The sequence below is a fragment of the Channa argus genome, chromosome 5 (genome assembly GCF_033026475.1).
Source record: "Channa argus isolate prfri chromosome 5, Channa argus male v1.0, whole genome shotgun sequence".
Classification (NCBI taxonomy): domain Eukaryota; kingdom Metazoa; phylum Chordata; class Actinopteri; order Anabantiformes; family Channidae; genus Channa; species Channa argus.
Genome location: NC_090201.1, coordinates 6,502,766 through 6,513,549, shown reverse-complemented (window position 1 = coordinate 6,513,549; position 10,784 = coordinate 6,502,766).

Genomic DNA, 10,784 nt, shown 5'->3' with positions numbered 1-10,784 from the left:
CCATTCTGAGCCCTATTCCCAGCCCTACAAGGAGGTTTATTGCTACATGCTCACTGATGTACTTCACTGCTGGTGGTCAAATCCAATCCAGTGTTACACAGTATATCAAATATCAGGGAAGGCTCACGGTCGTTCTATAAATGTATGTTAATTTAATTGTCCACTGATCCATACAGTAAAATAGCACATATTTGCGTCAGTGTCATAAAGCAGCCACACGCTGACAGATTAACACACCTGTGACCATGACTATGAATATAGTCAAACTTTTGTAGCAGTAAAATTGCTTTGTCTTTGTCATATAGTTCACAAAACCACTCTGATATCGCTTGGAAGTCTCTTAGGCAAAATTATTCTGAATGGACTCTGATGAGCTGGCATCTGGATGAAAAACTGCTGAGTGGGACCTAACGAGTCCCTGTTGTGGTCACAATCAGCATTAATGCAAATTACTGCTGATCACTGAGCTGCTGTTACCCAGAAGCAGGACGACAAAGCTGCATGAATAACAGTTCATTGCAACAGTAAATACTAAGTGGGGAAATTGTTCATTAATTGCCATTGTTTTACAACATAACTGAGAGTGAAGTGCGGCAAACTGTATGATTCACATCTTTAAAATACGTTGCAAAATAACATAACATTGCAAAAGTGCTATGGACACAGTATGATCCACAGAGAAGTAAATCAGTTTACATCAACATCCAAGTTTAAACTACCCCCACATTACCAAAGGTTGTCAATCATTATAATTAAGCCCAAACTGAACTCACATGGTGTTGTAGCCCTCACACACCCCTCTTGATGACATGATTGCTCCCATGTCATAAATACGGATCTTCCTCATTTTGCTTATCCATCACATGTGACATGAAGGGCACTAGGCACAGCAGTGCTTGGAGCTTAGTGCTAACATCCTGATGTGCAGCAGGACTAATGATTGACACGTTCACACTTTAGTCTGTTGTGTAGCAAAGCATGTTACTATTTGCTGTTTAACTCTAACGACGACTTACAGCCGTGAGATTACAGCTTTTGCCGAAATTTGGTCGTTAACCAATGAACTGGACAAAAACAAAAGATTTTGACTTGAAGGTGGCACTTTTTGGTATCATGAGGGGGAGTAAATGCAACAACTACTTTGGACAAATGCAAGACCAAAACAAATTACACTGCTCCTCTTTTTTTGCAAAGGTTCATAGTGGTCTTAACTTTCAATGTGAAATGTTTGGAAGAGATTGATCAATAAAGTTTGAGAAGACAATACATTTTATCTATCAAGAGTAAATGACATTGTCACAATAATTTCATGAGAAGAGGTAAAAATGTTTTTTTCCAACTTCATGGGCAACACTGTACATAATTTTGACATCATCCACTTAATGCACTATTTCATAGTTTCCACATTTAGCAAGACTAAGTTCACCTGAGACAAAATGTCATTGTTTTGTTTTGTTTTGGGGGGACATAAATGATGAATGGACACCAAGGTTATTGCAGTTCTCCGTAAGGGAGACATGAATGCATGTACTTATTTTCATGACAGTCCAGCCAACACTGCTACCTTGGCTAAAGGAAACCCGTGCAGTTAACCTACATTTAGCTTAATTAGATTGCTGTCTCTGGTCTAGCTCAAGGAGATATGCAGCACTGAGAATAGATAAATTATTTTCACTTTTGTTTAGCTTTAAGTGTAAGCCCCAGGGGTCTTGTAATTTGGTCGAAGTCAAAGGTGGGAGGTGGAGATGATAATCTCTATGTGATATTTCAACCCCTGTCACATATAGTAAAACCCATCCCTTTCATCTTAAATACACTTATTTGGTGAAGCCAGATGCAGGCGCGTGCACCGTTACATCATTTCTTGAATAAAGATATCCATGGAAACAATATGAAACACACATGCAACGCTGTCTACATAACCTTGGTAGGAATTAAATAAATAAAATAAACACGTGCTGGGTGTTTGTGGTTACTAAATACACTTCGACACACTGCGAAATCGCTCTCTCCCTCTGACAGTTGAACAAAAGCTACTCTGTTTAAAACAAAACATCAAAATGTGCAAGAGGCCCCAGACTTTACTTGGCTTCGCCCCAACATCTCCAATGGCTCATCAAAGTGAGAATAAGGAAGGAACACTGCTGTGGTTTCATGGCAAGCTCAAACATGGGCTCAGCCTTTGAGAAGATGTTTTGAAAAATGGCCATCTTTCTATTTTTTTTTCAGGTTTTGTCATGTGAGCAAGTAGATAAAGATACATTTGAGAAGCGTTTTTTGAGTGTGTGCCAGGTGAGGTAGATTCAACATGAGTGAAATCCTAAAGCAACGTAATTTATTGACACTATCTGTATCTAAAATAAGAAAATCCACACCTCATCTGGAGTTAATTCCACTTGGCAAAAGAGAGGCTCTTACAGCAGGCTGACTAACACCCAAGGGTGGAGCTGATGGATCAAGACAAGTTTTTTAATGTATCTGTCCATGGGTGTGTGGATGAGGGCGTCAGGCCAGTCAAGCAGGCTGGGCAGCGCGGCCAAGGTCCCTGGGTGGCAGAGTGACAGAGGGGAAGGGGGGGATGGCTGGAGGAGGTGCATGGGAACCTTGCTCTTAGAGGACGACAGCTCTATAACTCAGACCCTGATAAAGCAGTCAGGATTGACAATCTCTGGCCCCCAGCCAATGTAGTGTCTGTCCACCCGGATAAACTCGGACAGGCCATCCATCAGTCCAGAGACAGGGAGCTGGACCCATGCTCTTCTGCTTCAATGGAAACAAGTCGAAGACCGTCCGCTGCAGGAATGCGCGGAGCCTCTTGCTCTCGAGAGGCAGCGTTGGGAGGAACAAAGATGGCTGTGGAGTCTTTCTGGACAGATCATGCATAGATATTAGTGGGAGTGTGTGACGTGTAGCTTGTCAAGAGGTAGAGGTGCCACATCTCTGGGTAAAAGGGTGGAGATGGTGATGAACAATGGTGGGGACATGACACATCTCGAGCTGAAAAGACCACCACGGCTGCAGACAGCAGGCCAAAGTTAAGGAAGCTCCATACCATAATGGGAAATAACCCCAAGGAAGACACACAATACATTCCACATGTCAAGTCTGCAAAAAGACAGACAAAGCCAATGTCAGAGGGGAATGAAAAAAACACCATCTGATTTTATACAAAAACTGAATACAACACACACTTAATTTCACAAAGATGCGATTTTAGATAAAAACAGCACAAGTTAATGTACAAAAACACCTATTTTCATATGAGAAAGAGCCAAGAACACAGTAGTGTAAATGGAATTATTCAGTGCAAACATCTCGGGTGGAAAAGCGTCTTCACTACCTCCTCTGTATGGACAACCTCCCTCTGTCTCCCCGATCCTTCTGTACCCAAACAGCTTTCTGTCGTGGTCTTTAGCCAGGAACTTGTCTGTGTATCAGTCCAAAGAAAATAAAACCAATTTCACAAGAACAAACAATAATTTCCCTCTACTGTTTACTCAGAATTATTACCATCTTGCAGTTGCACGTGACAGGGTTGGAGCAGGAAGCTAATGGTGTAGTTAGGTACTATTAATATTTTCCAAGTGTTGAATCAATTTGCATGCATAGAATATATTAAAATATTTCAAAAGTAATGTGTTAAATGCCTTTTATGAGCCAGAGAGTTTGTCTCAGTGTATACAGTGGCTGGTCAATGTTCCTCATCAGTTAAATTGAGCTGAAAGTTTAAATGGCCATGACAGGCATCTGGTGTGTTTCATTTCTGGTGGGACAGGGATGTGCTACATAATTTCTTAGCCAGGTGCACTTCACAAACTGTCAGCTTCTGTACAGAACAAGGCTAGAACTCATTAAACTTTTAAATAGTGAGCTTTAGTGGCGGCCTTAGATAGATTTTGTTATCTCGGAGCAAAGCCAAGTTAGTTTCCTACCCTGTGTCCAGTACTAAACTGCACTAATTAGCTGTTGGTGTTTACTGGGTGGTTTTCATGTGTATTTCCTGAAATGTCAAACTATTTCTTTAACGGAAGCCTTCACTGATTTTGAACTTGGTTCTGTTGTGGGTAGTGCAAGTACATAAATGCCATTAAACTTCCCGTCCTGTATCAAAGAATCTCTCTACTTTTAGCTGTACAATGCCTCCAGATGACATCACTAGGAGGAACCTTCAGTTCAGATTCAGTTATCTTGTTGCTCACACTATTTTGCTTTTCCAGCGCTCCCCCAGATGACGTCATCGGAACTCCCTAATGATGAAAAACTCCTCTGGGTGATGTCATCAGGAGAGATTTTTCAGCTAAAAGCAGAGGAATAGTTTAATATAGTGAAATCACCAGGACGTTTAAAAGCATTAATGTAAATGTAAACCCTTTAATAAAGCCACAGGAAGCAAGTTGAAAAATTAAAACGACATTAAAATACAAAACAGCTTGAGAAGTCTTCTGTGCCTGTGATGTTTCTCAACTTCTGTTAGAGCTGACATCAGCACTTAAGCCTAATTCTGCTTTGCATACCCTTGGACACCAGGTTATTGTTTACTGTCAACCTCTATGAAGTGTCACCTTCAGAGGGGATTGTGCTCATTGTGGCCTGGAACAATGACTTGGAGTCATTCTCCACTATAAATAGCAGCTTGTCCTCATTTCAGAGTCAAATGCCAACAGCAAGGAAACATTAGTCATGAAAGAAAGATGGTTCCAGTCCTGCTTCATCATGCTTCTTTAAGGACATGCATGTGCTGTGCTCAAATGTTGTTCTATTAGCAACCTGTAATTATGCTCTCAGAAATGCTTTTAACTTGGCAGTGAGTGTGAAGGACATGCTAACTATGTCAAAGAATGTAATTCTTTCTTCAGCCGTGATTGCTATGCCTCATCTCCGTTCCTGTGTATTCGAACACTTTTCTTCGTCCGATCGTGTTCAAACGCTTCTTTAATTAAAGCATAACACACCGAGGTGCTTGGATGGGTGACACTACACACAAAACATGGCAACGGAATTAATGACTGGAAGGTTTGCTTTGGAAAAGTCTCAACGACAACATGCTAAAGCAAAGCTGTCGCTTTGGAAAATACTGTGGGCGAGTCAGTGAAATTAAAATGGACAATTCATTAAACTCACACATACAGACTATAGTGTGGAAAACATGAACATGCTACAGGAAGGAAAAAGGACGTCATAGTGAAACTCTATCTAGTATGAATCTAGTTTGTATTAATGAGATTTCACTGTTATGAAGCACAGTTTTCTGCGTTTCTCTGCAGGCTGCTTGTACACGTAAATGTGTGTGTTCAGACAGGTGGTTTAAAGTTGCCAAAGTGCAATTTTTCATATTCCGGTGACTGATGTAGCTCAGACTACAGCTGTTTCTCATCAGCAAAAATTCAGCCCGTCTTCCAGTTTATAATGGAGCGCAAACCCACGGGGAACAACTGCTGCTTGTACTGTATGGGCAAGAGTAAATCATGTTGCCCCAGAGAGTAGTGCAGATATTTCCCTCAAGTAAAAGAGGCGAACAAGAAAAAAAATTAAACAAATGTAGTTAAGAGCATTTAGCCGGAGGAAGAGAAGCAGTTTAGGGCTTGTCTCTCATAATGACTTCACATGCAATGTGACGTGCAGCAAAACAGACTGTGGGAGAGTTGCAGGAGGTGTGCTGGCAGTGGATCACACCAAGTTTAAGACTATGCTTCAGTCTGATTGGCCTTGTCATGTTTGCCAATGCCAGCTACCTGCAGAGAAAAGGGCTGTGCGGATATCAAAGGCAGGTTACTTGGTCTGAGTCCAGCTGTCACTGGGTTTCCAGTTCATCTGGCCTGAGGAAACATCTGTCCCTCTCCCTGAACTGAGTCCAAAGACTCATCAAGGCCCTAAATAGAAAAGAGGGAGTGGTAGGGATGATGCTTAACTCTTCTTTCTGGCCATCAGGCTCATCACGGAAAAGAAGTATTCTCTGTGTCTTTTGGTGCAAAATTAAAACCTAAATAGGAACATGAAACACCAAGAGAAAAGCTCACTTTTTTTAAACAATGGCTTTCGGAACGGAGCCTCTGATTCGCTACACTGTTTGCACTACATTATTTTGCCCCCTATTGTTAATTTGTCTTTCCTCAACATTCCAGCCGGCAGTGCACCATTTGTCCTCTCAGCCTCCCTATTCACAGCCCACAGAGTTTTCAGCCATTGTCAACCTGAAGCCACAGTGACTGGAGGATAAAGGACTCACATGGTCCCTGTGAAGTCCTCTTAACACACTCATACCTGATGCTACACACAAACAAAGAGCAGCAGATTCCTCAAGCCTCCAGCCAGGAAGACTGCAAGCGCACAGTGAGGACATCCTTTGTAGGGATTTGGACAACATTTATCAGAAAAGACACATTTCACTTGTGTTGCATGTCGTTTTCTCTCTCTCTCTCTCTTTATAATTGTCTTGTGCAGTTTAAAGACCCCCTAGGGATCAGTATGTAGGTAATGAATAATCTTGTTATTAAGTTGGACAGTTATAGTAATCGACATGGGCAACACAAAATATTGAGATTTAAAAAAAATACAAAATGCTATTTTGAATGAAGGGAGGGTTGTAATGGTTGGTAGATGTTATAATGGATCTATGTAAATTTATGCTTTCTGAGGAATATTTGTAATAGAAAGTTTTGTAATAACTGCAACTAATGATGTGCAATAACCAGCTTACATTAACCTTTTTTAAAAACATATTTTCCTATTTTAAATGGTTAAAATCCTGAGTGGACAAGCATGAAGAGGACTAGTGTGGCTCTTTCCAAAACAGACAGAATACAGAAACACAATATATATTATTTGTGTAAATCTGTAAAAAAAAAAAAAAACTAAAGCGTAAAAAAACACAACTGGTGATTTCATGATGGGGTTGTGCACCTGTATTTCTACTTTCCAGGCTAGTTTCCATGTTTTCCATCTAAATGCTGCTAAAGACCATTTTGTTTTAATCGTGGATGTGAAGGACCAAGACACCTTTAATGGAGCTGCACAAAACAAATAAAGTAGCAAATTATTGTTAAAATTCTCATTAAGCGCTGAAAGATTCATTTATTACAATTATTGAGTAACCTGAAAATGCTTGTGGTATTAATCTTAAACTCTAAGGGAATGAGCATATTTTGCATACTCCAACTGTGTGAAGGGTCCATTACAGTGATATTTTAGTCTCATTAGTTTGGTAGAACAATGTTCATGAGTAGAGTCAGAGAACAAGGCACATAGGACACAATAACCAAACCCCACCAAAGAAATTTAAAGGCTTACAAGTTAACTCACATTACTATTCACCCCACACATCAAGTGGACTCCCTTGTTCAAAGAATTACACTCCCTACATCAAGTTTTCATTAAATATACACAAATCCAACATGGCTTAATAAAGTGGACTACAGTCCTTAAAATGGAGACTGATAAATACTCAATCTATATGTAAATACAGGGTACACTGGAAAAAAAAAAACCTAAACGCAGGAAAAATGCATTAGCCGGCCTATTTGATCAGAGCCCCAGGAGCTGGAGTTATGATTTTTAATGGAATCTGAGGAGGAGAGAGTGTCAAAGCCGAAGCTGGGAGGTGAGAGTATGAAAGCGTTCACAGGGGAGCCAGCTATCTGAGAGGACACCGGATAACAGAATGGACCTGAAAGATTACTCTCACTGAGTGGGAAGGGAATTATTGCGTTTGGAAGTCTCAGCAGCTTTTCTGCACTACCACAATCATAAACACGAAGAAAAAGTCATGGTTTACGTCAAACAAAAACTAACTTTCTTATTGGCAGCTTGAACAGTGATTATCTATTGGGGTTCACAGCCTCTGAAACTAAGGCAAGGCCATCTAGAAACCTCAGTGTTCAAGATCAAAAAACTCCTGTTGGTTTTTTTTTTATTCATATTTTAGGATATTTACAACAATTCAGTGTCACCAAATACACAAAATCGGCGCAAAGGATTAATTTGTATGAAAAATTACACTCACAAAGGAGAGCACACGTGCTGCCAGCAGTCCTGACCTGTCACCCACTGAAAAAAATCTGAAATTCTATAATACAATTTCAACATTTGGTATTTTGTCTTTGTACCACATTACAAATATGGTTAAAACGATCTGCAAATGATTGCATCCACTTTATTTACACTTCACTCGTGCCATGCAACTCTGCATGAGTCGTGTGACATTCCACACACAGTTAGTGCTAAATTATGGTCTGAATGCAGACTTCAGTGAAGTGTTTGCAGAAGAGCCAAACAATCCTATTCTCAAACTACAGTTCAACAACTTTGAAGCAATTTATTGACATTTTAAAACCCCAAAACAAATTACCCCCACAGTTAGCTCAGCCAAAGTCTGACATCCCTGTCACATGAACAAAGGCAACTCAGCAGTAAATAAATAGTTCGGGGGAAAAAAAACATATCCGATATGGAAATTATTAGCAGTAATTGTGCATGAATGACAAATTTTTGCAAAAGGAACATCATAAAACATAAAGTAGTTACACTTACTCCTTCATTTTAGTTGGGTCAGGATTCATCCACCATTCTCTGCTGAATTGGTAGATTTACTATCTTGCTGTTCGAACCCCCAAACGCAGCCGCTGTAAATCAGACATGAAATGACCTTCACCTTTACAGCCACATGTTTGCAGCTCACGGATGTAGCGAGCGGCTCCGTGCAAATGTTGTGTATTGTAAACATTATGAGCTAAAAGTCTAAATGGAGGAAGTGGGCTAAATATTATTACAGTCCTGTCTGGAAGGTATGAAAACTGTTTATAATTATATGGAGAACTAGAGAGAGGAGGAAGGAAGTGGGCATGATTCAGCCTTTACAGGGACAGGACAGAAGTTACAGAACTAATGCTTCCAACGTGTATGCTAATAAACCCAAATGCATTCACATGCACGTGAGACCATATGTCATCAGGCAAAAGACAAAACCAAAAAAAACGTAAGATGTCTTTGACTGAGGAGACATTAAGTGTTTTTACGCTGTAAAAGTGTGTTCTATAACATAGACAAACAAGACTATGGCCTCTCCTTTCACGCAGCCAGTGCAGAAACACGCAATGCTTGCAAAACCTAGGTGTGCTGAGTTTGCTTGTTATTGCAGACAACAGAGTGAAAGTAAAGTGTTGACTGAGACCGTCCAAGGTTGTTTGCTGTATAAGCAACAGCAGCTTCAATCTGGAACCAATTCTGTGCATTAGACAGGAAGCTGAATAAATGCTTGTGTCAAATAGCTGTTTTTGTTTAAGGATATGCTGTTTAGAAAGTTAACTGAAACATTATCATAGGAATACCTACAGTATTATGTAGAGGGGATTGTTATATTGGCCACAGCCTTGTTGAAAGTTGACGTGACGAAAACCTGTTCCAGGGAGCTCTGGACCTCAGACAGGGGCGACGCTTCATCTTTCAACAGGACAACGACCCTAAGAACACAACCAAGATAACAAAGGAGTGGCTACAGGAAAACTCTGTGAATGTCCTTCAGGGGCCCAGCCAGAGCCCAGACTTGCACCTGATGAAGCTCGAGAGGTACTGCGAAGAAGAAGAACGGGACAAACTACCCAAAAACAGTAGTGTCAAGATTGTAGCATCATACTCAAAAAGACTTGAGGCTGTAATTGGTGCTAAAGGTGCTTCGACAAAGTATTAAGCAAAGTCAGTAAATACTTATGCACATGTGTATTTTGTTTTTCATTTTTAATACATTCGCAAAGACTTTAAACAAACTTTATCACGTTGTCATTAGGTGGTGTTGTTTGTAGAATTGGGAGTAAAACATGAATTTGATCCATTTTGAAACAAGCCTGTAACATAACTGGATTCACTGTAATTCGATTTGCAGCAATCCACATCATTTTGGTGACGAATTCATCATAGGATTGACATTTTGACACACAAGGTAAACATTGCACTCGTGGCAGGTGTTAGGCGCAAAATAGGCTGCATTGCACAACGAGTGCACTGCTAATAGAGTATAACACACCTTTGGGTGGGCTATGTGACCTCGTGCCTACATAAATCCTTAAGGCATGTTTGTAACAACTACTTAACCCCCTCGCAGTCATTGCAATTGTCAGTCACATACACACACACACACGTTACTGTAGGGCCCATGCAGACACACACACACACGCTTCGATCTCTAAATGACCATGGAACTCATCAGAAAACACCTAGATCCGTTGACACGTTCTAACTACTGCCCTTACATACCATAAACGCCAGCAGCTGTTCATTAGAAGTTGTGTTTAAGAAATGAGATTAATGAAGGAGTTTCTGCTTTACCAGCACAGGTCTGTTCTCTGACAGTTCTGTGCAGCTGCAAGAACATGACTTGCTTTATGGCCCCCTGGTTTGTGGCATATTCCCCCCGTGCTTGTGTTAATATTCTGTTTTAACAGTGTTACATTTCTGTGCATAAAAGCAATTTTTCTGCCAAGCAACACTAACAGGTGTTAATTGCCTTTAACAAGAAAATGTCTACGCATAGGCTTTTGTAAATTGAATTCTGGGAACCAAATATATTGTGAGAGCAGGTACTTCAAGCCATCTGCCTTAGGGTCCACTTTAGATGAAGGTTATGTTTTAAATGAGAACTCCAGGGTAATGAAAGTGAAAAACTGTAATGCAATTACTGATTTTGCCAAATTCTACTATTTAGATCAATTTGTGAAGACCTCTATAAAAAATTTTAAAAAAAGACTCTTCATTATCATACAGGAAAACAGGTTCATGACACATGATTTCACGTA